Here is a 25,797-nt window from a genome sequence, read left to right as displayed (position 1 = left end):
ATCTGGGGAAAAACCCCATGCGTGGAAAAATCGGTTGCAGCAGATCGGGACGGATCTGCCACTCGTGCGTGAGTGCAAAACGCCTGCTCAGCTGGTCTGCCTTCACATTGCGAGCGCCTGGTAAGTACGAGGCTTTCAAGGTTACATTGTTGGCGATGCAGCAGTTCCACAACCGGACTGCTTCTACACATAAGGCACGGGACCGAGCTCCTCCTTGCCGATTTATATAAAACATGGTGGAGGTATCGTCTGTACTGATCCCGACTACCTTGCCTTTCAGTTGGTCTCGAAAGTGTCTGCAGGCGTTGAACACTGCTTTGAGCTCCAGTATATTTGTGTGCAGTGACTGCTCCATAGAGGACCACAGCCCTTGCGTCACCTCTTCGCCCATGTGTGCTCCCCACCCTATGAGGGGGGCATCTGTAGTAAGAAAAACCAATACGTGTGGTTGGTGGAAGGGTACCCTTGTTAGCAGGTTCTCTGGGTTTACCCACCATTGCAGGGATTTGCGCACCTCCGTTGTGGGCGACGCCATCCTGTGAACAGTGTGTGCTGCCGGTTTGTATACGCTCGCCAGCCAATGCTGCATGCTGCGCATGTGTAACCTGGCGTTCTGTTCTACGAAACGTTGCTGCTGCCATGTGGCCCAGCGGCTGTAAGCACGTCAGAACCGGCACCATAGGGCTGAAGGTGAAGCCTTGCGCGAGGGAGCCGATGGCCCGAAAGCGAGTCTCTGGTAGATACGCCCTCGCTGTAATAGAATTTATGCGTGCCCCTACGAACTCTATGTCCTGTGTGGGGTCTGTCTTTGATTTTGTCAGATTGATAAGCAGGCCGAGCGAAGAGAACGTGCCTGCTGTGACACATATTATGCGTAGTACCTCCTCCTTTGAGGCCCCTTTGAGTAGGCAGTCATTCAGATACTGGAATATAAATACCCCCTGTCTGTGCAGGTAGGCTGACACCACTGCCAAGGTCTTGGTGAAGACTCTGGGGGCTGAGGAGAGCCCAAACGGTAGGACCTTGTAAGTCGAGGGCTGCGAACCAATCTCCATCGTCTAGTGCCGTAAGGATGGAGGCGTTTGTGATCATCCGAAAACGTTGCTTGCGCAGGTACCGGTGAGGCCTCGAAAATCTAAGATGGACCTCCCCGTGAGGAAGTACCTCGAGTAGAACCCTCTCCCTTGCAGTTGCTCCAGCACTCTTTCCACTGCCCCTACGAGCATGAGATGGTCTACCTCCTGCTTGAGCCTCGCTACATGGGAGGTCTCCTGGAGGTGGGGCCCCGGGTGGAGGTCATGGCGGTGGGAGCAACTGGGAGGGGATGGCGTACCCCGTGGCTATGATCTCCAGCACCCATGTGTCTGTGGTGATCCTTTGCCACTGGTTATAAAATGGTCGGATGATGGCCTTGAGCACTGGTTTCGTGCCCTCTGGAAGCGAGTCCATGAGGGAGGTCAACCTAATGTGGTTGTTGAAATTATGGTTCGCTAGATGCGCTGCGTAATTTGCCATTGGCAACAGTAGCGTGGAGGAGGAGTAGACCTTTCTGCCCAACAGCTCTAGCTTTTTGGCATGTTTGTTTATTCCCCCACGTTGCGACGACTCCGCCACCAAAGAATTTGGTTGTGGGTGGCTGAACAGGAACTCCATGCCCTTCGTGGGCACGAAGTATTTTTTTTTTTTTTTTCGCTCTTTTGTGGACAGGCGGAATAGTCGCAGGAGTCTGCCATATCATAGTGGCAGGCTCCAAGATTGCGTCATCAGCGGTATTGCTATTTTGGAGGAGGCCGGAGGTCTCAGATTTTTGAGGAGCTTATGGTGTTGCTCTTGCACCTTTGCTGTCTGGAAGCCTTGCGTGAAGGCCACCCTCGTAAAACAGCTCTTGGAACTGTTTGAGATCGTCCGGAGGATGGACGCCCCCCGGGGCCGTAGCCTCATCCGGGGAGGAAAGTGAGGAACCGCTGGGGTACGTCTTTCTGGACCCTTCCGGTTCCTGCTGATGATGGTACACCCTCTCACTAGAGGTGTGCGAGGAAAAATCTCGGGGTTCCATAACCAGTCCCCCCTGAGATGCTTAAGTCTCTGTCCCCGGTCACAATTGCCCTCGGGGGTACGAGATCGTTCGTAGGGATCTTTCCCTAGTAGATTGCCGATGGTGTCTATGCCCTGCGTGGTAGGGGCGACCACGGCAGTATAAGCACTGGTCTTGGGAAGGTGACCTAGACCACTCCCTTGGTGCATACCCTTTGCGTCTGGGGGAGGGAGACCGTCGAGACCCTGGAGAGAGCGACTTTGCCTAATAGTCCAGCGGTTCAAATCCCAGGAAGGGTGGAGGTGGTCCCAGCCAGGGTGAGGCTGGTTGCAGAAATGGAGAAGGGGGCTCCGGGTAGGCCAAGGGGGGGGGGACCCCTGCCTTCTAGTTGGAGTCTGCAACATAGCGGAGGGCTGTGAGAAAGCAACTACACAGCCCTGTGCGGAGAGGGGCTGCAATGCCTCCTCTTGTGTGCAGTCTTCCCCCTCCCTTGAGGAGGTAACTCCGCCCCTGACATACAGGGGATCCCGGCCCCGTCCGCACCGAGCTCGGCACACTCGAAGTCGGTGCCGCATGTGCGGTGTCCTTCGGTGCCGGCAGGCTGCGTGCCTGCGCGCTCTGCACCGCCGGTTTTCCGGGGGTCGGTGGTACCGGCGCTTGTTTAGCCGCCGCCCTGCCTGCGGTGCGGGGCGGCTGGCTGATTATCGAAGGGTGAGCCGCTTGCACGTGGCTCTCCGTGCCGCCGCCGATCAGCTGTTGCTGCGGCTGGGGGCTGCTCGCTCCTCCCGTCCCGCTCGTTGTTGCTGCCGGCAGGGATCGGGCTGGGGGGCATACAGGGCATTCCGGCGTCCGCACCGAGCTCGGCACGCTCAAGGGCGGTGCCGCACGTGCGGTGTCCTCCAGTGCCGGCAGGCTACGTGCCTGCGCGCTCTGCACCGCCGGTTCCCCAGGGGTCGGTGCCGCTGCCTGCGGTGCCGCTGGTACCAGCGCTTGTTTAGCCGCCGCCCTGCCTGCGGTGCGGGGCGGCTGGCTGATTATCGGAGGCTGAGCTGCTTCCACGTGGCTCTCCGTGCCGCCGCCGATCAGCTGTTGCTGCGGCTGGGGGCTGCTCGCTCCTCCCGTCCCGCTCGCTGTTGCTGCCGGCAGGGATCGGGCTGGGGAGCATACAGGGGATTCCGGCCCCGTCCGCACCGAGCTCGGCACGCTCGAGGGCGATGCCGCATGTGCGGTGTCCTCCGGTGCCGGCAGGCTGCGTGCCTGCGCGCTCTGCACCGCCGGTTCCCCGGGGGTCGGTGCCGCTGCCTGCGGTGCCGCCAGTACCGGCGTTTGCTTAGCCGCCGCCCTGCCTGCGGTGCGGGGCGGCTGGCTGAGTATTGGAGGCTGAGCCGCTTCCACGTGGCTCTCCGTGCCGCCGCCGATCAGCTGTTGCTGCGGCTGGGGGCTGCTTGCTCCTCCCGTCCTGCTCGCTGTTGCTGCCGGCAGGGATCGGGCTGGAGATACTTTCCTCCGTTTCTGCGCTGATGGAGTGAGGGAGGCAGCTTTCCTTTTAAGGGCCCCGGAGGGTCCCTCCTGCTGCGGCCGCTCCGGCGCTTCTGGCTGGAGGGCCTTATCAAGAAGCAGCATTCTTTTTTTTTTTTTTTTTTTTTAAAGCCTGAAGAGGACATTGTTGGTGAGTCTTTGTGTTTTTAAGTGGGTACTTAGCACCTTCTTTGTGCCGTTTTCCCCGTCCGATGGCCTGCCTTAGCAGGAGGGCTGATAGCCCTAGCTCCTGGCCTCCGGCGCTTGTTACTGGGACTGGCTGAGCTGTCCCTCTCCTAGCTTGTTCGTTGTTGTTTTTGTTTTTGTTTTTTTTTTACAAAATAACAACCGGCTAGCTTATAGTAGCCTAAGTGCCTGAAAAAACTTTAAGAAAAAAACAGATAAAGCCGTTGAATACACTACTTGGCCTTAGCCTAGTTGGATTCCGTCTGCAGCCGACGGCGGTTAAGAGGAACTGGCGGGGACCGGATCGCGCACATGGCCGGGAGCGCGCGGGGGAGCGGCGCGCACCGGCGCATGCGCGGTCCGGCAGAAACTGCTTGGAAGATCTGATCTGCGGCGCCGGGCGAGCCCGACACCTAATGTGGAGCACCCACGGGGACACTCGAAGAAGAAGTTGGGATTTTTTGAATGAAAAAAGCCTCAATGACTGCTTTCAATTTGTGCCCTTACAGTGGAGCTGCACATTTCCCCCTTTACATGATATTCTAGAAGACCGACATCTCAATGAGGAATATTATTTCACAAGATGAAAGTTGGGGGATTTCATGTTGTAAACACCATAGAGAGCACAGTAAGCATAATATTACTGCAAATATCACACAAGGTTTTGCTACTGCAGTGCTATAAAAACAGTCAAAACAAAACAGCAGGATGGTGCACAGTGAGCTTTAATGTGTAACATTTATTTATTCTATTATAATCAGGTCAGGTTTACTTTATAATCATATGTAAGAACACATGTCGCAGCTGTACTTGGTCTGGAAAGGTCTTAAAATTAAGCTCTGCCTGCTTCTGCCTGCTGGGTCTGTTTACTTATGCTATTTTTATAACACTGCAGTAGCATAACCCAAGTTAGAGAACACTTGCTATATCTTTCTGCTTCTTGTTTATTCACGCACTGTTGCTTATAAAAGGCAAATTGAAAGTATCTTATTTTTCATGAATCAACCAGTACTGTACCACTAAAATATCTCTATAGAGGTTCTTGGACACAGGAGAACTAACACTAACAAATATGCTATTTATTAAGGGTTGAAACATTATTTGAATAAACACTTGTTCTTTCCTTAAGATATTGGGTTCAACTTCTTTTCCCATATGGAATAACTCAATTAGCCATTCACACAATTTCTTGGACCAGTCTGAAGTTTGTGCTAATTCAGTGCATGTTGGTAGACACATAAAAGTTTGCTAGAATAAGTTTATGTTAACAAGGCCTAATCTAGCAAAACGTTACTAAGGCAAATTGTCCCACTGGACCTATTCACCCAAAAGAAGACCAGTCCACTCAGTAAGGAGTTTTGAGGGCTTGGTTCTTCTTAGAATGAAGAAATGTGCAATGATTCCAAGCACACAAAGTAAAGTTATTAGTAAAACAAGTCCTTAGACATAAACACGTTGTACATAACGAACGATACACATGCACGCACACACACAAAACCTACCTTCCCATTTTATCTCAGATTCTTAATATAGTGTTGTATTCAAAGAAAACAGGCTGCTGGCATGATAATTCTCCGATTAAGACTAGTTGCCCTAGCAACAGGTTTTAATAGGTACTATAGATCATATGAGCTGGCAATGCTAACAGTGCCGTCATTTGCATGCTAGCACAAAAATAAGAAAATGTAGTGAGTGACATCCAGTGACAGCACCCAGAAGCTCAGGAATACCCAGATATAGGGTTGCACTCTTGCCCATCTTTGCTGATACCTGGTGACTGACTTAACCTCCTTGACCTTCACTCCTTTCCTAATTGCTATAAATGTAAACACAAATATGGGACAAGTATTTTTCTCAATTACAACAGTACAAATGTAGATTTTTCACCCCTTGTGCACTTCAATGCTTTTATGATCTTACAAGTTAAATGTATTAGCCTTCATACAACAAAATTTAGGATCATTTACCACTGAAATCAATGCAGAAACCTCCATACACTTCAATAAGCACAAAATTGGCCTACTAACTTCTTTTAAAAAAAGCTTTCTTCTGAAAGCACACTAATTTCTGTAAATAGTTTTTTACTGTTACTACAATATTTATGCATCTTTAATGGTATTATGTACCCACAGAGTTCATGTATCATTTACGGTTTTGTATCTTAGCGAGAGAAAACAGACAAATAATCCTCTGGTATTATAAGGCTACATTGTAAAATCATAAAGTAATACTATGAAAAATGTTTCTTATATTTACTACATGTTCATATTACCACAGTATCATTCTATCAAGCTAGATGCATTTAGATTTCATTAACAGTATTATTAAACCAATCACTGTTGTGTGCCTATACTACACAAGTACACAGAATGGCTAATATGGAAAATAAGGTTGCTTCACTGACATTTTCTCCAATTTGCTTTGTAACTAAAAACTGGATTTCTGGTTTCCATGGGAAACTCACATTGGTATTGGTCATATTGCTGCACTATACTTGTAGTACAGTAAGTCAATGTTGTCAAGTAGAAGCCCAATAAACAGCACTATAATTGAATGGTATTTACATCTTTGCAAGTATCTGTAGCTTTGGGTGTGTCCCCTGCCTGGGATCTTCGGTCCAGGAGAAGCTCTGGTCTGAATGTTGCCGGACCAGAGAGTGCCAGTTTTGGGAAGCGCCACATGTACTTTCATTATTCTTTTTACTTTTCTCTCTCCTGCCCACCATTCTGTGCTGAGATTCATTCTCTGGAAAAACAGTACTACCCAAATTAAGGGAATGGTTGAATCAACTGGGATGGAAAATATTCTCTTTTTTATTAATCCTGGGAATGAAAAAGCTGCGTGATTTGCTCATCTGGGCAACAAGGGAGTTGAACTACATTAAAATCTAGAATATAAATAGATATTTTCTGATTTCCAGTGCTAAAAAACACTCCCACTCTAATTCTAATCTCACTCATGCTAATATATTCTACTGACATCAATGGGGCTACTACTGATGTACACCAGCATAAATGAAATTGGAATGACGTCCAGTTGACCAATGTCCTCCTTAAAACAACAATCATGCTAAAACATGGACCATGCTCAACAGGTCAGATGCTTTGATTTCTTTGATGCAAAAACACCCATAGATAACTCCATCTCATCTGACTCCTATCATACTCAGGACTAAGAGGCTCAATTAAATATATCCTACAGCTTTTATAAAAATACTCCTGATTATCAATGGTGATTCTGTCATCAACAGAAATAAATAATTATAATTATAGGATATCCTAGCACAGTACTTCACTGAGTATACCGAAACACTCATCAATAAAATCTGGAATCACTCAACCTCGCACATGGATCTATAGATGTCTGTATCAAATAAATACCAGACTCCAAAGAGAAATTTCTGAGCTACAATTCATCTGCAAATTCAACGCCCTCAGCTCAGGATTAAACAAAGACTGTGAATGGCTGGCTAAATACACACCTTCAGATCAACTGCTGGTAGTAAGTCTCACCCTTGCTGACTGAGCTAACCTTGTTATCCCCACCCTTGCTCTGGCTTATTTATACCTGGCCCTGCAGATTTCCAAGACCAGCATCCGATGAACTGAGTCTGTGCTCACGAAAGCTCATTCTCAAAACTTTTCTGTTAGTCTATAAGGTGCCACAGGACCCTTCGTTGCTGTTACAGATCCAGACTAACACGGCTACCTCTCCGATACTTGTATCAAATAAAGTTTGTTTAGAAATAAAACCCCAAGAGAGCAGCTTGTTGCTGCACCCCTAAATTCTTTTGTTGAAGAAGTGTAATGTCATTGCACTGTAGCTGTAAAAATTAAAGTATTTTTGATCCCACACAAAAGAATCTCTCTTTTAGCAAGCCTAAGGGCCTGCAGCTATCAGAGATCTCAGCTGTTAAAACCACAAATTGGAAAAATGACACCTTATAAAATCTGAAGTTTCCCTGTGAATTATAAAACAACCTGTATCAATGCATGCCTGTTTTGGTTCACAGAAAAGCACTTTAACATGTCTCTTGTTGGGTTGTAGAGGACTGAGAATACAATCTTAACCTTTATAAACAGCTATCCTTTCACTCCTGTGGCAGTTGTTCTGATGTCCCCAATCTTCTGAGCATAAGTGAATTTTCAGCTATACAAAAATAATTATCTGTATGAATTTTACTGACATTGACTTGATTCAAAAGGTACAAATTCCATTCTCAGTGAGTAAGCATGCTTATGACTCTGAAGTAAGGCAAATATCCAAAACCCACACCTTTTTTGGCAAAAGAAATGTAGTGTGTATGGAGCAGATTTTTAAATAATCCCTGTACCTAAATATCTCTGGGCCTGATTAATAACACCTTACCTTCGAGCATTACCATTGATTTTATTGAGTTATTGAAGTCAATGGGACTGCTTAGAAAGGTAAGTGTTCACATCCAAAGGGTATCAGGATCTTGCTCTTAGTTTGTAGCTCAGGGGTACACTACCATCATGAAGGTTGAAAGGGCTTCTTAAACTTTCATTTAGAAGCAGATGGGATTCAAATCAACAAAAATGCGGGAAGGAAAAGCTCTTTACATGTGCCAATGATTTCTATATTTTGGAAAACCATATACGAGTCCTAAATAAACTGCAGCTTTTTGTGTGGTTAGCTATCAATAGTGGATAACAACAATATTTTGCTTTAATTTATTTTGTTTTATTTATTAATACAATTTATTAATTTTATTTAACCTAAATTGCTACAATGAGCTTTTTTATATTTTTTCCATTGTTCATCTCCCCACTTTCCCCTCCTGCCTTGCATTTCCATTGGAGCTGGAGCTTACAGATTCATCTGCAGATTTTTTTGTTTTTATTTTCCTACAAAGACAGCTGTTCTAAAATAATAAATCCACATCAGTGTTGGCTATATTAAAAAGAGACACACATTCATGCAAACAGTATAAAAGTGCAAAATTCCACATTGGCATGTGAAAAGGGCATTTCAATACGCATGATAATTGTGTACAGACAATATTCAGTGTCATGCACAAATATGCTTTTTTCTACTTGCAACAGAGTTTACTGCAAATCCTATTGTGTGTCTGTTCAAAGTGTCCTTGCACTAACTACTTAGGCAGGTTAGCATGAAATTGATCTGCACTGGTCAGTTTTGAGAGGAGTTAGAACTCAAAATGGATAATTCTTACTTATGATAGTACACACATTTGGCAGAAGAAAACAGAGTTTTAGAAGACTGCTGTCATTCATAATTCTGTACTATTACAGCCAACACTCCACTTGATTTCTTCAGAAGCTTTTCAGGAGAGGTTTTCTACTAGCTTTCGGTAAAACTGCTGTAAGCTTTCATCTCTCCAGCTAAGCAGATTTAAGGCCAAATTATTTCACACTGATATTCGTCTAGTCTGTTATACATTAAGCCTACTGTTCAGTAAATAAGATTATACAAATCCACTCTCATTCTGTTACTCTCATGTGTTGCACTATGCAACTGAACTACTCTGGTGAGTCTCAAGCACAATCTCTCTTTTACTCAACTCGAGCTAACCATGGTAAGGAGTGTTATACAAGCTTAGTTACCTGATTAGTAACTACTAAAGACCTAAGCTGCGTCTACACGTGCACGCTACTTCGAAGTAGCGGCGCCAACTTCGACGTTAGGCGGCAAGACGTCGAAGTCGCTAACCTCATGAGGAGATAGGAATAGCACCCTACTTCGACGTTCAACGTCGAAGTAGGGACCGTGTAGACGATCCGCGTCCCGCAACGTCGAAATTGCTGGGTCCTCCATGGCGGCCATCAGCTGGGGGGTTGAGAGATGCTCTCTCTCCAGCCCCTGCGGGGCTCTATGGTCACCGTGGGCAGCAGCCCTTAGCCCAGGGCTTCTGGCTGCTTCTGCAGCAGCTGGGGATCTATGCTGCAGGCACAGGGTCTGCAACCAGTTGTCAGCTCTGTGTATCTTGTGTTGTTTAGTGCAACTGTGTCTGGGAGGGGCCCTTTAAGGGAGCGGCTGGCTGTTGAGTCCGCCCTGTGACCCTGTCTGCAGCTGTGCCTGGCATCCCTATTTCGATGTGTGCTACTTTGACGTGTAGACGTTCCCTCGCTGCGCCTATTTCGATGTTGGGCTGAGCAACGTCGAAGTTGAACATCGACGTTGCCAGCCCTGGAGGACGTGTAGACGTTATTCATAGAAATAGACTATTTCGATGTTGGCTGCACGTGTAGACGTAGCCCTAGTGTCCCAGAGACACCCCTTTGACAGATGCTCCCCTCTTGCATTTATTTAGTATTTGCACAGTCATCTAGCCAACCAATGGCATATTCAGGGCTACAAGACAGTTCTAGGTCTCAACTGCACCTAGTCAGTGGGCATTGGTAAGGAGCGATCTACATTAATTCTTTACAGGGTACAGCATATTTCCCCTGCCACATTCACTGCTCTACATGTAAGGGAGCCGTTTACTCATGTGAGGAGCCTTTGGTGTGCAGCCCCTGCTAGCCTCTCCATGCCTGGGACTGCAATCACAGTAGTAAGGAGTGGGCCAGGGGGCTTTACTGCCACAACAGTCCTGTATGTCCACTTTAGCCCACAATGTAGCCCCACCACTGGACCTATGGGACCAGGTGGAGTTCTCTCTTTTTAAAGCACAGTGGGCACACCCAAAATCCATAAATAGGCTAATCTTACCATCTACTTTTGCTTCGGCTTTATTGGTACAGGATGAACCTTCTCTCATCCAGCACCCTTGGGACCTGACCAGTACCAAATGAGAGAATTTGCCAGATATGGGAGATCAATATTGTCTAACACATTACCAACACTACTTCTGCTTTCTGGGCTCTTAGAAGACATTTAGGGGTAAATTAAAGCTAAATAAAAACACAGAGCACTGAGAGACTCAGCTGGTGACTGTAAACAAACTTTATGGGACTGCGGGAACCATGGTTACACCCACAATAAGTGGTCATGCGGTTAGCTAAAATCACACCAGATTACGGATGTTGTTGGCTAAAGTGCTGGATTACAGAGGTTCAACCTGCAACAAAAATAACACCACCACAAAGTCATACTCCCCAAGACTGTCTGCTGCCAGGATTTTCCTGCTCAGAAATCACTGCTCCAGATCCTAATTTGCTCTGTCCAGAGTCCAGAGACTAGCATTCATAGTCCTGGCAGAGTGTACAAGCCTCTTTAGCCACAATGAGATGGCAGAATTCACTCTGCAGTTTTCTACATGGTTCTTCAAGAAACTGCTAACAGGGCAGGTCAATAGCAGGGCCCTGCCACTCAGTTTGCCATCTTTTCTACTAAAAGAAACGCAGCACCACTTGTAATATAAATATCTGTAGGTCAAGGAGTTTAGAAGAGCTCCTGTTCTCCATAGAATAAAAATTAATTTAGAAGATGCTCCTCAATATTTTTACAAGTACTATTCTTCAATTAGTACCAGGCAACCTTCATAATAAATATGTAATTCATCCTGAAGACACACACCCACACACTTTTTTTCCCTTTAGGTTTGCAGGGGAATAAGAGCAAGGTACTTTTCACCCAAGTCAAGCTTTTAAGTCTGAAGGTAATTGAGTTCAAAGAAAACAAAAAGTGTCACATTGGTCTGGTATGACACAGTGCTGTCCAAATGATCCAGTACAACACATTTTATTTCAACATCCACCGAGTATATTGTCCGTAACTGCTTAAGTAATTTTGGCTCAACAGAATCATCTTTCAGCAGGGGCAACCTCCCTACTCTCTCCTTGTCAATCCATGTTTATAAAGAATTGTGAGTGGAACATCCAAATACCTGGTTTGTGACCTGGGTTTGAACCAATGCACTGTTAAGAGCTGGTTGTATACACTGCAAGGCTAAATATGCAACAAATATTTGTCCCCGGCCAAATATGGGACAAGGGAGAATGATGCCATCCCAGCCAAAATGGGACAGACGGTCACCCTATCTGGGAGTCAGGCGGTAGCTTCCCTGTGGGGGCTGCCACCCTGCTGGGGAGGCTGTGGTTGGAGAGAGCTGCTGCTATAGGCTGTCCCATGACTTGGGGCACTGGGAATGGGGCTGCCACCCACCAGCAAAACTACCGGCTTCCACCTGCTGCAAGAAGCCAAGCAGGAGCCACATCGATCCGGCTCCCGACTCCTGCCAGCTGGTGGAAGCCAGGCAGCAGCTATGCTGGTCCAGCTCCCATCGCCAGAACCAGCGGGCAGTCATCTGTGATTGTAAAAAACTGGAATATGGGGCAATTAGCCCCTTTGGCAAAATAAACTGGGGAGACAGGATAGCAACCGAAATGTGGGGCTGTCCCAGGCAAAACAGGATGGATGGTCACCGTATGCAAAGCTCTTTGTCCCCCTCTCAACCAACGCTTGCTGTAAAACAACTGGCATTCACAAGCTCTTAGTATCTGAATGTAACTGAAAATAAACATGTTCATCCAGAAGTCTCAGTGATGCCCATAAAGGACTTGCTGAATACTATGTGAAATATTCATTTTATCAGTATTTATTTTATTTAAAATTGTGGGGTCACCTGCTCTGAACAGCACTTAGTGGCTACGTCTACACGTGCACCCAACTTCGAAATAGCTTATTTCGATGTTGCGACATCGAAATAGGCTATTTCGATGAATAACGTCTACACGTCCTCCAGGGCTGGCAACGTCGATGTTCAACTTCGACGTTGCTCAGCCCAACATCGAAATAGGCGCTGCGAGGGAACGTCTACACGGCAAAGTAGCACACATCGAAATAAGGGAGCCAGGTACAGCTGCAGACAGGGTCACGGGGCGGACTCAACAGCAAGTCGCTCCCTTAAAGGGCCCCTCCCAGACACACTCTCATTAAACAGTGCAAGATACACAGAGCCAACAACTAGTTGCAGACCCTGTATATGCAGCACGGACCCCCAGCTGCAGCAGCAGCAGCCAGAAGCCCTGGGCTAAGGGCTGCTGCCCACGGTGACCACAGAGCCCCGCAAGGGCTGGAGAGAGAGTATCTCTCAACCCCCCAGCTGATGGCCGCCATGGAGGACCCCGCTATTTCGATGTTGCGGGACGCGGATCGTCTACACGTCCCTACTTCGATGTTGAACGTCGAAGTAGGGCGCTATTCCCATCTGCTCATGGGGTTAGCGACTTCGACGTCTCGCCGCCTAACGTCGATTTCAACTTCGAAATAGCGCCCAACACGTGTAGACGTGACGGGCGCTATTTCGAAGTTACTGCCGCTACTTCGAAGTAGCGTGCACGTGTAGACGCAGCCAGTCTGAGCAACTGGATGCTTGGCAGATATAGAATAAGACTGTATCCTTATTACGAGCCATGGAATAGCTACAGACTAGTGTCTCTCATGAGGCTTTTCAGAGGATGCTGTACACGTGCCAGTTTCCACTATTTTAAATAACACTGATCTCACTTATGTACACTACTGTAAACCCAGAGAAGTTCTGCTACTAGACTAGACTTAATTAGATGTGTACTAGTGCAAAACCAGCTAGCAAGACTGAAATCAGAACCACAGAGCTTAGTTTTCAAATGTGTATGCCAAAGTCCCACATCTGGGCAGGTAAATGAGCACTGAGGTATACCAAACAAGTCCCAGGAGTTAAGTATGAAACTAGAGCTCCCAGTTTAGCTGCCCGAATTTGAAAACTAGGATCACAGTGAAAACAGTTCATTTATCATAATATTGTTTCCTTTGCAATTACGGTAAAAGCTCAGTTATCCGGCACCAAGCTAATTGCCACATTTGGATAACCACCATGCTGCAGGACCAGCTGCTGTAAAACTGTTTACGCGGCAGCCCAGCCTGGGGAGGTAGGGGAACACGGAGTGGGGCCAGATGCTGGCCTCAGCTAAACTATCTGACGCATTTTATTATATATCGGAGGGGTAGCCATGTTAGTCTGGATCTGTAACCGCAACGAAGGGTCCTGTGGCACCTTATAGACTAACAGAAAAGTTTTGAGCATGAGCTTTCATGAGCACGGAGTTTCCTGGGGATGCCAGATAAAGCTTTTACTGTAGTATTTACTGTAGTATTTAACTACATTATTACACACTAGATATTCTGATCTCTCGACAATCATAGTAAATCAATGACTAACCTGAGTCACCTCTGAAGACGAATTTGATCCTGATTTCACTTTTTTTGAAACACATCTCTGCTAAGCTTGTTTTATGCAGCTCCTTGCATACCCCTGCTTTCATTTAGCATTTTCTAATCTTACCTGTGCTATGCCCCACGATAAGTAGCACCTATGTCATTCTGCACAAAACCTCTTTGAAGACCGTTATTAAAGTAAGAGACCTACACCAAGGGAGTGAAGCACAGAGTGTGAAGGAAAGCAATGTCCAAATTTCCCAACACAGCTCTGCTCTTGCACTTTAAACTTCACTTTCAGAGCACACCTGTTACTTCAGTCCTGGATCTTCCTTTAATGGAAGCTACTTCCAGTGCCAAACAGTGTGGTTACTTTGTAAGATACATAAACAAGTATTTGGATGTTCCAAACAGTCATTTTCACCTGTGACCTCCATCCAGATTGTGAATTCAGCTCCCCAGAGATAAAAGGTTAGTGCACTAATCTCCTCAATGCCCTTTACCCTACCCCATTTTTGTGGTTGATGCACAAGGATGTCAATAAGTGGTACTGTGTGTTCTCAATGCATTGGTCTCTCCACTTGGGAAGATGTTTAAGTTCAAATTCTGGATTAGGGTCTCCAGGGGAAATGGGTTTGGCGACTTCATCTTTCGGTTGAAATCATAAAATTGGCACAGTCTGGCATGATCTGCAGTGAAGCCAAGGACTAGGTTGGCGAGGACTTTTCAATACATGCCCAAAGCACTCCCACCACCTACATACTCTTTGCCTGGAGAGATAACAGCTTTGTTCTAATGAGCAATCAAGTCACTCAAATGTTTTTTTAGAACAAAAACTTCTTACATGTGTTAAGAGAACAAAAAAGCAGCTATGTAGCACTTTAACAAAATAATTTATGAGGTGATGAGCTTTCATGGGGCAGACCCACTTCTTCAGATCTGGAGCTAGTGCTGTACTGGAAACAGTTAAGTGAGCATTCTTTGCTGAGTGCATGACCACTCACCTTGTACTTTAAAACAGTGGTTCTCAGACAGGGTATGTGTACCCTTAAGGGTACAGAGCAGTATTTCAGAGGGTCTATCAACTGATCTAGACACTCGCCTAGTTTTACAACAGGCTACATAAAAAGCACCAGCAAAGCTAGTACACACTAAAATTTCATACAGAAATTGAGAAAATGGGAAAGGAAGCAATTTTTCAGTGACTGAGTGCTGTGATTCTTTTGCATTTTTTATGTCTGATTTTGTAAGCAAGTAGTTTTTAAAGTAATGTAGAATTTGAGTGGGAGCAAGATAATTTCCACTCCTGCCCAGTTAGGAGATTTTGATCAGCTATAAAAGCACATTTCTAAGCAGAAAACAGGCAACAGATCAGACACAGTACAAAATACTGTAGGGAGCTGTCCCTTAACTTTTTTTCTGTTGACTGGCTGTCTGATCTCTACATGCCAATGACATTTTGGTAATCAAAACAGATGCATATCCAATACAGTAGGTGCAAGCACACATATACGCAAAACTAGAGCACGGAGACTGAAACTTAGGTCACATCACTGAAATACAATACTTGTCAAAGCTCTTTCTCAGAACCACAGGTGAGAGTAACAACAAAAAAGTGCAATCTACAAAATCTGATGATAAGATTAGTAATATTGGCTGCATTAGTGATACTGAATATTCTTGCAGGTGATTTATGTTGATTCAATATTGTTTACACCATTTAAGAAAGGATATCTTTAGTAACTGGAGACAATTTAGAAGGATTCTCGAACTCAGCTACAATTCCAGCACTAGACAAACAACTGAGACTGCCTCAGGGAATCACTGAATTAGCAAAATAGAAATATTTCAAACTAACTAATTCCTCTCTGTGAAAAGTATTTCTTCATTAACTAACATGAACTCTCCCGCAATGTGCATGAAGTCAGAGGACTTGCTGGAAGAAAAGAGTTGATGATAGATGGGGCAACCTGCGTCTGTCTATCTTGTTAACAGCTCAAGTAGCCCTTCAAGACCTCATCTGTTTTCACAATTATCATCACCATGTTCTGATCCACCCTATACACACTTCTCTTGTTTGGTAAATTGAACCTAAATTGTCCAGTGACTGACACATCAATTTCACTTCCCTGACAACAGCATCCTGACCATTTTCAGTCTACTTCCTCTGATCTTAAGCTGACACCACAGACTAACTGATCAAAGCAAATATGGAAGCTGCCACTGTGAATCTGTCACCTCCATGGGTCAGAGTGACTGTAGTATAGCTATCCGATAATACATAACAGAGCTGAGAAAATACTGCTCACCATGCTGCTGATGACCCTTGAGATATCAGTCTCTGACACAGCTTGTAGAAATGTGTACATTTTCCAGCAGAAGTCGCCTCTGAGCTTTTTTAAAACAAAAAGCAGTCAAGCAGCACTTTAAAGACTAGTACTTTAAAGACTAGTGCTACTTGACTGCTTTTTGTTTTGATAGTGTATAGACTAGCACGGCTTCCTCTCTGTTACTGAGCTTTTTTGTTTGTTTGTTTTCAGTTGAAGTAATGGGAGGAGACAGATGAACTAATCATACACATCCAGTAGTCAAACGAGGCAAGGGGAGCAGGGAAGACCATGAGGTGTTAGGTGATAACTTTAACTGGATGAAGCAAGCTAAGAAAGTTTTCTTTTATTTGTAAAAACTAGGTATCTACTCCTATAATGCCTTCAAGAGCTCCCAGGAGCTGACAGTAATCAGCATTTGTAAAGAGGAGATAAGTACCAAGCAGCATCCTGCTTAATCTCCTGGAAAACATACTAAATAGCGTATCTTGATACACTGAATGACACTCAACAGACAAGCTGAATTTTATAGCCTGACAGCATTAATGGCTTTGAGAATTTCTGAGCTAGCAGGAAGGTTACATGGCATAGTACGCATCAGAATAATAAAAATGACAGGAAGCTAGATAAAATATATTTTCTCAGATACGGCCCCACACTGACCAAAAAAGCAGCCATGCAGCACTTTGAAGACTTAAAAAAAAATTATTAGGTGATGAGCTTTTGTGGGGCAGACCCACTTCTTCAGATCTGAAAATAGTCTGGAAATAGTCTCGAAATCCTCCCCCCCGCCCCCGCGACACACACTATGCTGATTAAATTCAACTCTGGTTTACGTCCCAGGGAAGTCAGTTTGCTTGGCCTTTGCCTTTGCGTATTATACCTGTTGAACTCATGGTAAATAGTGTCTTCAGTAAGGGTCTGGGATCTGGCCATAGGCCATCCTAGCTATGTCACTCAGGGCTGCCACAAATTTTGCACCTGGAGCTTTATAGTTAGGGCAACTTATCGAATCCACCCCCCTTTGGATGTAAATGCAGTTAGCTGTAGGATTCTTTATCATCCTTGCTATCACCTCTCTGAGAGGATGAATATCTAGATTGCTAGAAAAACTCTTTCACTGTATAGGAAGCATCTTCAATATAGCATTTACAGGTGCAAAGAAGCAGCACTGCAGCTGTGCCACAGACACACCCCGAGAGCACGAGATGCTGAGCCACCCAGTACAGCGGAAGTTTTGAATAATCAGTGGCCCACAAAATCATTTCTTAAATCCTTAACCAAAGAGTGACAGGAAAGAGGGAAATGGGAAGGATTGACAAACTAATGGGAGAAATAGTAAGGAAAAACATTGGTGATTAACTTAGGCTATGAACTTTAAAAAAGCATACCCCATAAATATAGGGCAGTACTGTGAATTTCTACTAAACTAATGTTACCCCACAGGGCTTTTGCTGTGTATTTTCTTTTAAATGCTGAAACTAATTTGCACACAACTGTTTAGCAACATAAAATAACAGGATGGTGATGAGCTATTTTCTAATGGCATCTGTCTACCCAAATTACTTTTTACCATGGGGTTCTATGGCATGATACATTTCTATTTCCTAAAATGGATACCAGAGGCAGAGCTGCCATCTCTCAACTGCATGGTAGCATATTATTTCTGTTAATTAATGGCAAAAATATGAAGCCCTATTCACAGATAAAGTGCTTTAACAACTCCCCACCAAAATAATTGACATAACCGACCAAAGATTTCAATGGTACTCATTTTCATCAAAACAGAAAATCTACAAAAAATGACTGGAAGATGGCATTCAAGAGCTTGTTCACCTTCCTAACATAAAGCAATGTTTTTGTTCATTATTATTCATATGAACTTTAATTTGATTTTGCACCTTCAGTTATATTCCTAATTATATCAGATTTTGGCATTTACAATAATAATAAACTATAAGCTAACTACTTCCTTAACCTTCAAATATGTTCCCATTTAAAAATAAATGTAGCATTGCAAGACAATTTACAGAACTCTTCAGATGAATGATCACAACCTGCTTTGTGGAGAAAGGTGAGAAACTGGAAGATGATGCTTTTGCAGAGTATAGTATCTCATGCAGGAAGAAAAGAAAAGAAAATTTTTCATGATTAAAACTCGTTTTTTGTAAAATACTTGGAGATTCTCGGAAACATTGACAATTAGTGGCCTGATCCAATTTCCACTGAATTTACTGGAAAGACTCCCATTGATATTTTTGGGATCTGAATCAGGTCTTAAGACTCAGATCATCCTGGATTGGGAGGTATATTAATCCCCTTTGACAAATTGGGTAGAGAGATTGGAGAAGGCATAGGCAGTGTGTCCCAGTTCTTCAGGTTGCCTGTTCTATGCTTTAATTTAACCAGAAGATTATACTTCCACATCCATATGTCAGAAACATCCATGAAGATCTCTGAATATGTTTCTGAAGAAAGAGGAAAGGGGGAGAGGTATGAGGGGGAGCACATCTGTCAAATATTGCACACTTTATATAAATGAAAAAAGCCAGCTAAGCTGCCAAATGCACCACCTTTACTCAGGTATAAATCAAGAGACAGGAACTGGTGAATGAGTGAAGGCTACAATGCTGATTCCTAACTAAAAGAAGAGAAAAGTCAGAATGCCAGTCAGGATAGTTTGCAGTACAAGTCAGAGATGACATTAAAATTTGAGCTGCAGAATGCTGTTTATATAAGCCAAACTTTGGCGTACCACACTGGGAAGGATCGTTAGCTGACTATCACTTATCTAATAGGTTCCCTTCCTCATAATGATCTTACAACTGCTGCTTGCCCATCCAGCTGGTGGTGAAACATTGCTTCAAAGCACACATCACCTAGAAAGGAGAGTGGAATGGCTCCAAGTGCAGGAATAAAGGAAACTGCAGAAATCGTAATGTAAGGCTCAAAATGAAGTGACTGCATCATGATTTTCATTATGAATGCATTTTCTTTTTGTCTGCGTGGGAGCATAGATTGAGTCAGAAAGGAGCAATTTATTCTTTTTAAAATATTTGACTCTGGTGCTTACTTTGGGATTATTTGCATTGACACATGGTCAATGGTAACTGAAAGTCATTATCTGCTACTGACCTGTATTTCAACAGGAATCCTCATGGGAAAAAATGAACATCCAGGGCCACTAACTGGCCCTTTCATGACCTGTCTTTGCAAAGATGCCCCAACCTCCAAAAAAAAAAAAAAAAAAAAAAAGAATGGGTATGGAGACTGATTTAACCTCGTCTTGAGTGACAGTCCCACTGGCATACAACTACAATGGCAGAAAGCACTCTCTGCTGAGGGTGCAAGACTACAATGTGTTGCTGAGATAACAAGAACTTACAAGCTGGCAGCAGATGCCACACACTGAAGTGCTGGATGTTAGGCTGTCGCAGTTCTGTTTACTTGTGGAGAAAGGCAGAGATTTAGACAACATCGCTTACCAGGAGAGTGACCTGGCCAGGCTCGATCTGCTGGGGTCTGATTTCACACACTGCGTGGGGACACGTGAAATCAAACTATCAGCGCTAGCAGTTGGCCCCTGTCCTCCTCATTCTCATGAGGAGTAAGACAGGTTAATGGAAGAGTGTCTCCCATCCACAACCCTCAGTGAGGACAGTCAGGTAAGTTGACAAGGGAAGTTGACTCCAGCTATGCAATTGTTCTAGCTGGAGTTGCATATCTAGGATTGACTTTCAGCTCCAGTGCAGACTGAGTGCCCGAGTCTGCAGGAGGGAAGGAATAAAGGTTGTAATTCAGGCTCAGGTAGTGAACCTGTTAAGAAAAATGATTGTCAGTGAAAGTGTTTCTTTATATACCAGTTTTATGCACAGTAAACCCATTGCTTCCTTCACAATTTCTAGAGTGTTTCTGATCTTGACTAGCAAAGAAACCAGACGCCTACATAACAGCTATATATTAAGTCTATATGCCGTATGCAAACAGCATATGTTAATTGGGTTATGTTACCAGGGAGATTTATTTGATATGTTTTCTTATATCAATAGGAATATTTTTTTTCCCCCGGGGCTATTTTTACAATCAGGTCTGCTCTAGTTTATAGTAGGCCTAATTTCTTTCTTGTTTTTATTTTTCATTAAATAATTTCTCTGTAAGAGCAAGCTTTTTAAAATTAGCAGGAAAGAAATCACAAAAAACCCTCAAAACAAAAAACCCTGAATCTGCTTACCACATAGACTTTCTCAACATCTCATATCAGTTTAAATTTCTCTACCAGGTGTCCAAGTCTATAATATAGAGTTTTGTATTTCACCACAGAAAAGATTAAAACAGTTTTGACCTAAAAAAAGAAATAAAAATCCCCTCTCAAATTTTAACTAAGTGGCTGAAGCATGTATGTATTTTATTCTTAAACAAAGGTGCCAAACTCAGTGCACTTGATTTATGACGATGGTCCTGATAATTTCAGAACTGAACTGATTTTATATTCCTATAATTCTTTAAAAATGCAGAAGTGCAGTAATATCTACTGACTGGCATTAGTAAGATGAATAGCTACCTACTAATTCTGTGAAATATATCTGGCCCATTTTACAAATCTGTAGCATAAAATCAATACATTAGTTACAATGAATGTTAACAATTGAAGGTTAAAAAGTATTAGCATAATTTTGCCTTTATTGATTGTATATGTAATTTTAGTTAATTCCGTTAGTAAACAATAAGGATTCTATTGTGCCTTTAGACCCTGATTCAGTAAACCAGCCCTATTTAGAAAGGCCACAGAAGCAGGAAATGTCCTTTAAAGTCTTATTTTCTGAATCTTGCTGTAAAGAGCAAGAAATTCTGCCTCTATTACCTTCCCACCAACTTGGGTCATCTGGCTTGAACTGCATTATCTTTGTGGTTCCTAGAAGGTAGGAGTGCCAATGTCCCACCTTTGTGTAGGGGACCCCAAACTGTGCACTTATTAAAGGCCAGGAACACCTGAGTCCAACCCCAAAGTGACCCAGGACACAATCAAACAAAACATACAGTTTGTGTCTACACCCTTATTTACATTTACTTAAGAAATCCTGTAAGACAATGCCTTTTGCTTTAAAAAATTATAGACATTCAGCAGATACAGCGCAACACATTAGGCATAAGCCTGTTTCCAGGAAAATCAGTGGAAGTTCTGGCATGACTTCAGTAGGAGCAGGCATAAGCTGCCTTTAAAGGCTTTTAAACTGAGTAAATTTTGTTATTGTTACAGGGCTAAATCCTTCTACCCTCAGTCACTGAGTAATCCGGCCTGGCTAAAATCTGTGTTCATTTAGCATTCGATGCTGATGCCACTGAAGTCGATGGCAAGCTCCCACTGAGTTCGTTAGTAAAATATCTGGCTTTTTTATCCAATGTTACCTGAATGAAGTCAGTGAAGGCATTAACAGCCTCAGTCATGGAAGGTCCTGAGCACAATGGCCTGATCTTACGAAGCATCTGCTTAATTTTAAACACAAGACACAAAGATAATCTGTGCAGCTAACTGCTGTACAAAGTCATGCTAGTCTCACTCTACTGCTAAACTACCACTGACTTAAGAGAAGTGACTATAATCAGTAACTCTGCTTTGCCAGGCAGTTGATGATATCTAAAACATGTCACTTCTTGATGCAAAACTGTCTCTCTGTTGGGTAAATGAGCAGGAACTAATCAATGAAAATCTGACTGCGTGGGTGGGAATTTAATAACAATGTTTTTATTTATTAGGCCAATTAAGTATGATTGACTTGCAGATAACACTAGGTCAGACTCACCATTTCAGTTTGGTCTGGAGCTCTGCTGCTGCACAGAAATACTACTTTAAAGAATGAGTTTGTTCAGTTTTATTTAAGGTATGCCATTAAAAACCACATGCTCATACCAAGGTTTCAACCAGCTGATCCCACTTACAATAAAAAAATACAACCATCTCCACATTATTTTATCTATGGAAAGCTGCAAACAGTCACCCTGAATCATACCACACGCCAAGCAATATTATCAAATTTCCCTAACATTTTTCTTAGTGTTGGGTGTTATGGAAATGGACCTTTTTGTGATACTGCTGCTGCCCAGTGAAGGTCTCTTTAATCATGTCCCAAATTTTACCAACAGAAACAGATTTAAAAAAATATAAGCAAGCATTTCTGAACTTAGCTCAGCATATAGATATAGTGGAAAACTAATGAAAGGAAATGATCAAAGTCATTCAATGTTTGTATTGACTAGAAATGGTACTGAATTAAAAATCTTGAATACGGTCCATTTATCTTTGATCTGTATATTTCAAGAAGATTCTTGCTTTGTTTATAAATGCAGTTTTCCCTTTTAAGGATGGCTCAGAAAAAAAGCCTGGCAAGTTATACCAACTACTAAATATGCTTAAAATATTTATACATGTTATTTTCACTGAATTAATGTATTGAATTTAGTACTCATGAAAGGTGCAAGCCTTGGAGAATGGAATCCTCCTTAATTTAAGGAAATGCGGTGACCATACTGCAACAGCAGTTATCAATAGTTCACTGTCAAACTGGGAGGGCATATCTAGTGAGGACACATAAGCATCAGTTCTGGGTGCAGTAGTATTCAATCTTTTCATAAATGGTTTATATAATGGAGTGGAATCTGTGGGTTATAGTGGATCACAAATTGAATGTTAACAACATGATGCAGTTGCAAAAAAGAACAATATTCAGGGTGCATTAACAGGAGTGTTGTACGTAACATACAGAGGTACTTGTCCTATTTGTCCCAGAACTGGCGAGGCCTCAGCTGGAATATTGCATCCAATTCTGAGCACGACACTTTAGCAAAGACATAAACAAATTGAGACAATACAGAGGAGAGCAACAAAAACAATGAAGAGTTAGAATGACTAACCTATGAGGAAAGATTAAAACACCATGGCACATTTAGTTTTCAGAAAAGATGACTAAGGGGGGACTGGATAACAGCTTTCAAATAATGTAAGGTCTGTTATTAAGAGATATGAGATCTATTGCTCCTCATGTTTGCTTAGGGTAGGACAAGAAGTAACAGGCTAAATCTTCAGTAAGGAAGATTTAGGTTACATATTAGGAAATGCTTCTAACTGAAAGGGTGGTCAGGCTCTGGAACAGGCTTCCAAGAGAGGCTGTGGAATTGCCATCATTCGAGCTTTACAAAAACAGGTAAGACCAGGAGAGTGCAGTTCACCAGGGTTCGGCACAGGCATGCCTCAAATACTATTTACCTGAGGATCCACAAGTATGGTCATCTCCAGCTCCTGGCTGGCTTTTGCCATTCCTGGTCAATGGGAGCTGTGGAAAGTGGCATTCCGGCCCATGCTATGTCCCACTGCCCCCACTGGCTGGGAACAGTGAACTTTGGCCAATGGGAAATATGAGCAGCCTTACTTGTGGATGCTCAGATAAATAAAATAAAGCATCTGATGGACTGCCAGTGGGTAACCCTGATGAACCCATGGACCACTTATTGCCCACCCCTGGGTTAGACAACTCTCAGGAACAGTCTAGGTTCACTCAGTCTAACCTCAGTACAGACGACTGGGCTAGATAACTTTTCAAGATCTCTTCCAGTCCTACATTTCTATGATTCTAGAGTTTCAGTGGAATTTTGCCAAAAATAAATATGGCCAAACATTTCTTAAAATAAACATCATCCCCTGCAATGAAGCAGTGGCCTAATTCTGTCCTCCGATGTGCATGTGCCATACCCTCTGATTTCACAAGATGAATCAGAGAATAATGTTTGACTCAAGATCCATACTTGCAGCTAAACTGACCTTTTCCATAAGCTAATGCCTATCAAACTCAAGATGTGAAAAACATGTCAAGAACCATGAAATCTGGTCTTTTGTGTACTTTTTCTCCATATTTACCCCATACTAACTGGTTGAACCTCTCTAATCCAGATCTCTCTTCTCTGGCAACATCCACAATCCAGTTGATTTTAGTTAGCTGGATGACCTTATCATGGGTTTGGCCAAGTTTCCTGTGGTCCCATAAAGTTTGTTTACAGATACCAGTCCTGGCTCTCAGTGTTATGAGCTGTTATTTAGCTGTAATTAACCTCTAAATATCTTCTAAGAGACCAATAAGCAGATGAAGTGTTTGTAATGCTGCTAGACAATATTGGTACCCTGTGGTCTCATCTGGCACTGGTCAGATCCTGAAGGTGCCAGACTAGAGAGTTTCAGCTGGTATACAGATTTCATGAGGGCGACCAGTGATTTTTAAACTGAAGGCCCCAGCCCATAAAGGGATCTCAAGGTTATTGTAGGGGTTGCAGCATTGGCACCCTTATTTCTACGCTGCTTTCAGAACCGGATTGCTGGAGAATGGTGACATTGACTGGGCATCCATCTCTGAAGTCAGTGACTCAGCAACAGCAGCAAGGGAAGCAACACCATACTATCCCACCCTTACCTCTAGGCTGCTACCTTCAAAGCTCGGTGGCTGCAGGCCAATGGCCCAGCTCAGAAGGCAGCAATGCAGAAGTATGGGTGGCAATGCCATACTATGTCATCCTTATTTCTACACTGCTGGTGGTGGCAATCCTGCCTTCAAAAAATGGGGGCCTGGCCAGCAGCTGCCACTCTCTAGCCACCCAGCCCTGAAGGCAATGCAGAAGCAAGGATGGCAATAACAATCCAATTTTGCAGCTCTGTCCCCAACCCACTTTTGGGTCTGAACCCCAACAGTTACAACATTGTGAAATTATTTAAATATCTGAAATACTGAAATTCACTGTTTTAAAAATCCTCTGACCATGAAATTGACCAAAACTGGCCATGAATTTGGAAGGATCCTACTAATGACTAAGGCTTAGTGAGTAAAAAGCAGAAGCATCAGTTCTGTATTTTGCAAATAACGCATGTATTGCTTTGGTGTGTCCACATCCTTTCTCCCATGTTGAGCCACCCACACAGCTCCGTATGAATTTAGAATTGTTGTGCAGCTTTTCACTTTCATCATGGAAAATGCAGAGCACTTGAGATAATGATCCCTGACTGGTGCAACAGCTTTAGAAGTACCTAGTTTTTTACCTTAAACAACAACAAATTAACACATACCTGACTGGAAACAGTGGGCCAAACTCATCCTTCATGTGACTCCATTAACTCCAGGGATGAATTTTGTTTGTTCTGCCTTCTGAGCCCTCATTTTCATAGCAATTTGGTAGTTTCAGAATCTTTAAAAATTGATATTTGTAATGTTGAATACCTTTCCAAAATAAATTAGCAGCAAAATGCAGCTTGTGAAGCAGGAATTGCAAAGGTTACAGCTTCCATAAATGCAGAATCAGCAATGAGAAAAAAGCAGGTTTCTGGAAGCATGGAAGAGCAGCTCATGCTGGCTAGTGCTAAACAGTTGATATTTCCTTAAAAACCAAGAAACAAATTCTGCTCCGCATTACAGCCATATTGCTTTAGAGATCTCTGGAGAGTTAGTAGAAAGCTTAATTAACTCAATTGTTTCTAGCAAGGTATATCACTCATACTAGAGCCAAATTTATCTCCGTCACACAGAAACCTAATGGCATCTCACTGTTTTACTAATTTAAGTTATTGAGATGATG

The 25,797-nt window shown here is 43.5% G+C and overlaps 1 protein-coding gene across 18 annotated transcripts in view; it reads right to left on the bottom strand.

Moving 5' to 3' along the window:
* Positions 1 to 25,797, bottom strand: part of MBNL1 (muscleblind like splicing regulator 1) — a 198,896-nt gene that overhangs the window by 69,548 nt on the left and 103,551 nt on the right. The window contains exon 1 of one of the 18 annotated variants that reach the window (XM_075003936.1): positions 5,242 to 5,388. The exons of the other annotated variants lie outside the window; for them this stretch is intronic. The gene's annotated coding sequence lies outside the window, so the exon portion shown is untranslated. Of the gene's footprint in view, positions 1 to 5,241; positions 5,389 to 25,797 lie in introns of those variants that run through there. 18 annotated transcript variants of the gene reach the window in all.

The sequence above is a fragment of the Carettochelys insculpta genome, chromosome 10, assembly GCF_033958435.1.
Source record: "Carettochelys insculpta isolate YL-2023 chromosome 10, ASM3395843v1, whole genome shotgun sequence".
NCBI classification, from domain to species: Eukaryota; Metazoa; Chordata; order Testudines; family Carettochelyidae; genus Carettochelys; species Carettochelys insculpta.
This window is presented reverse-complemented; position numbering and strand designations above follow the sequence as displayed.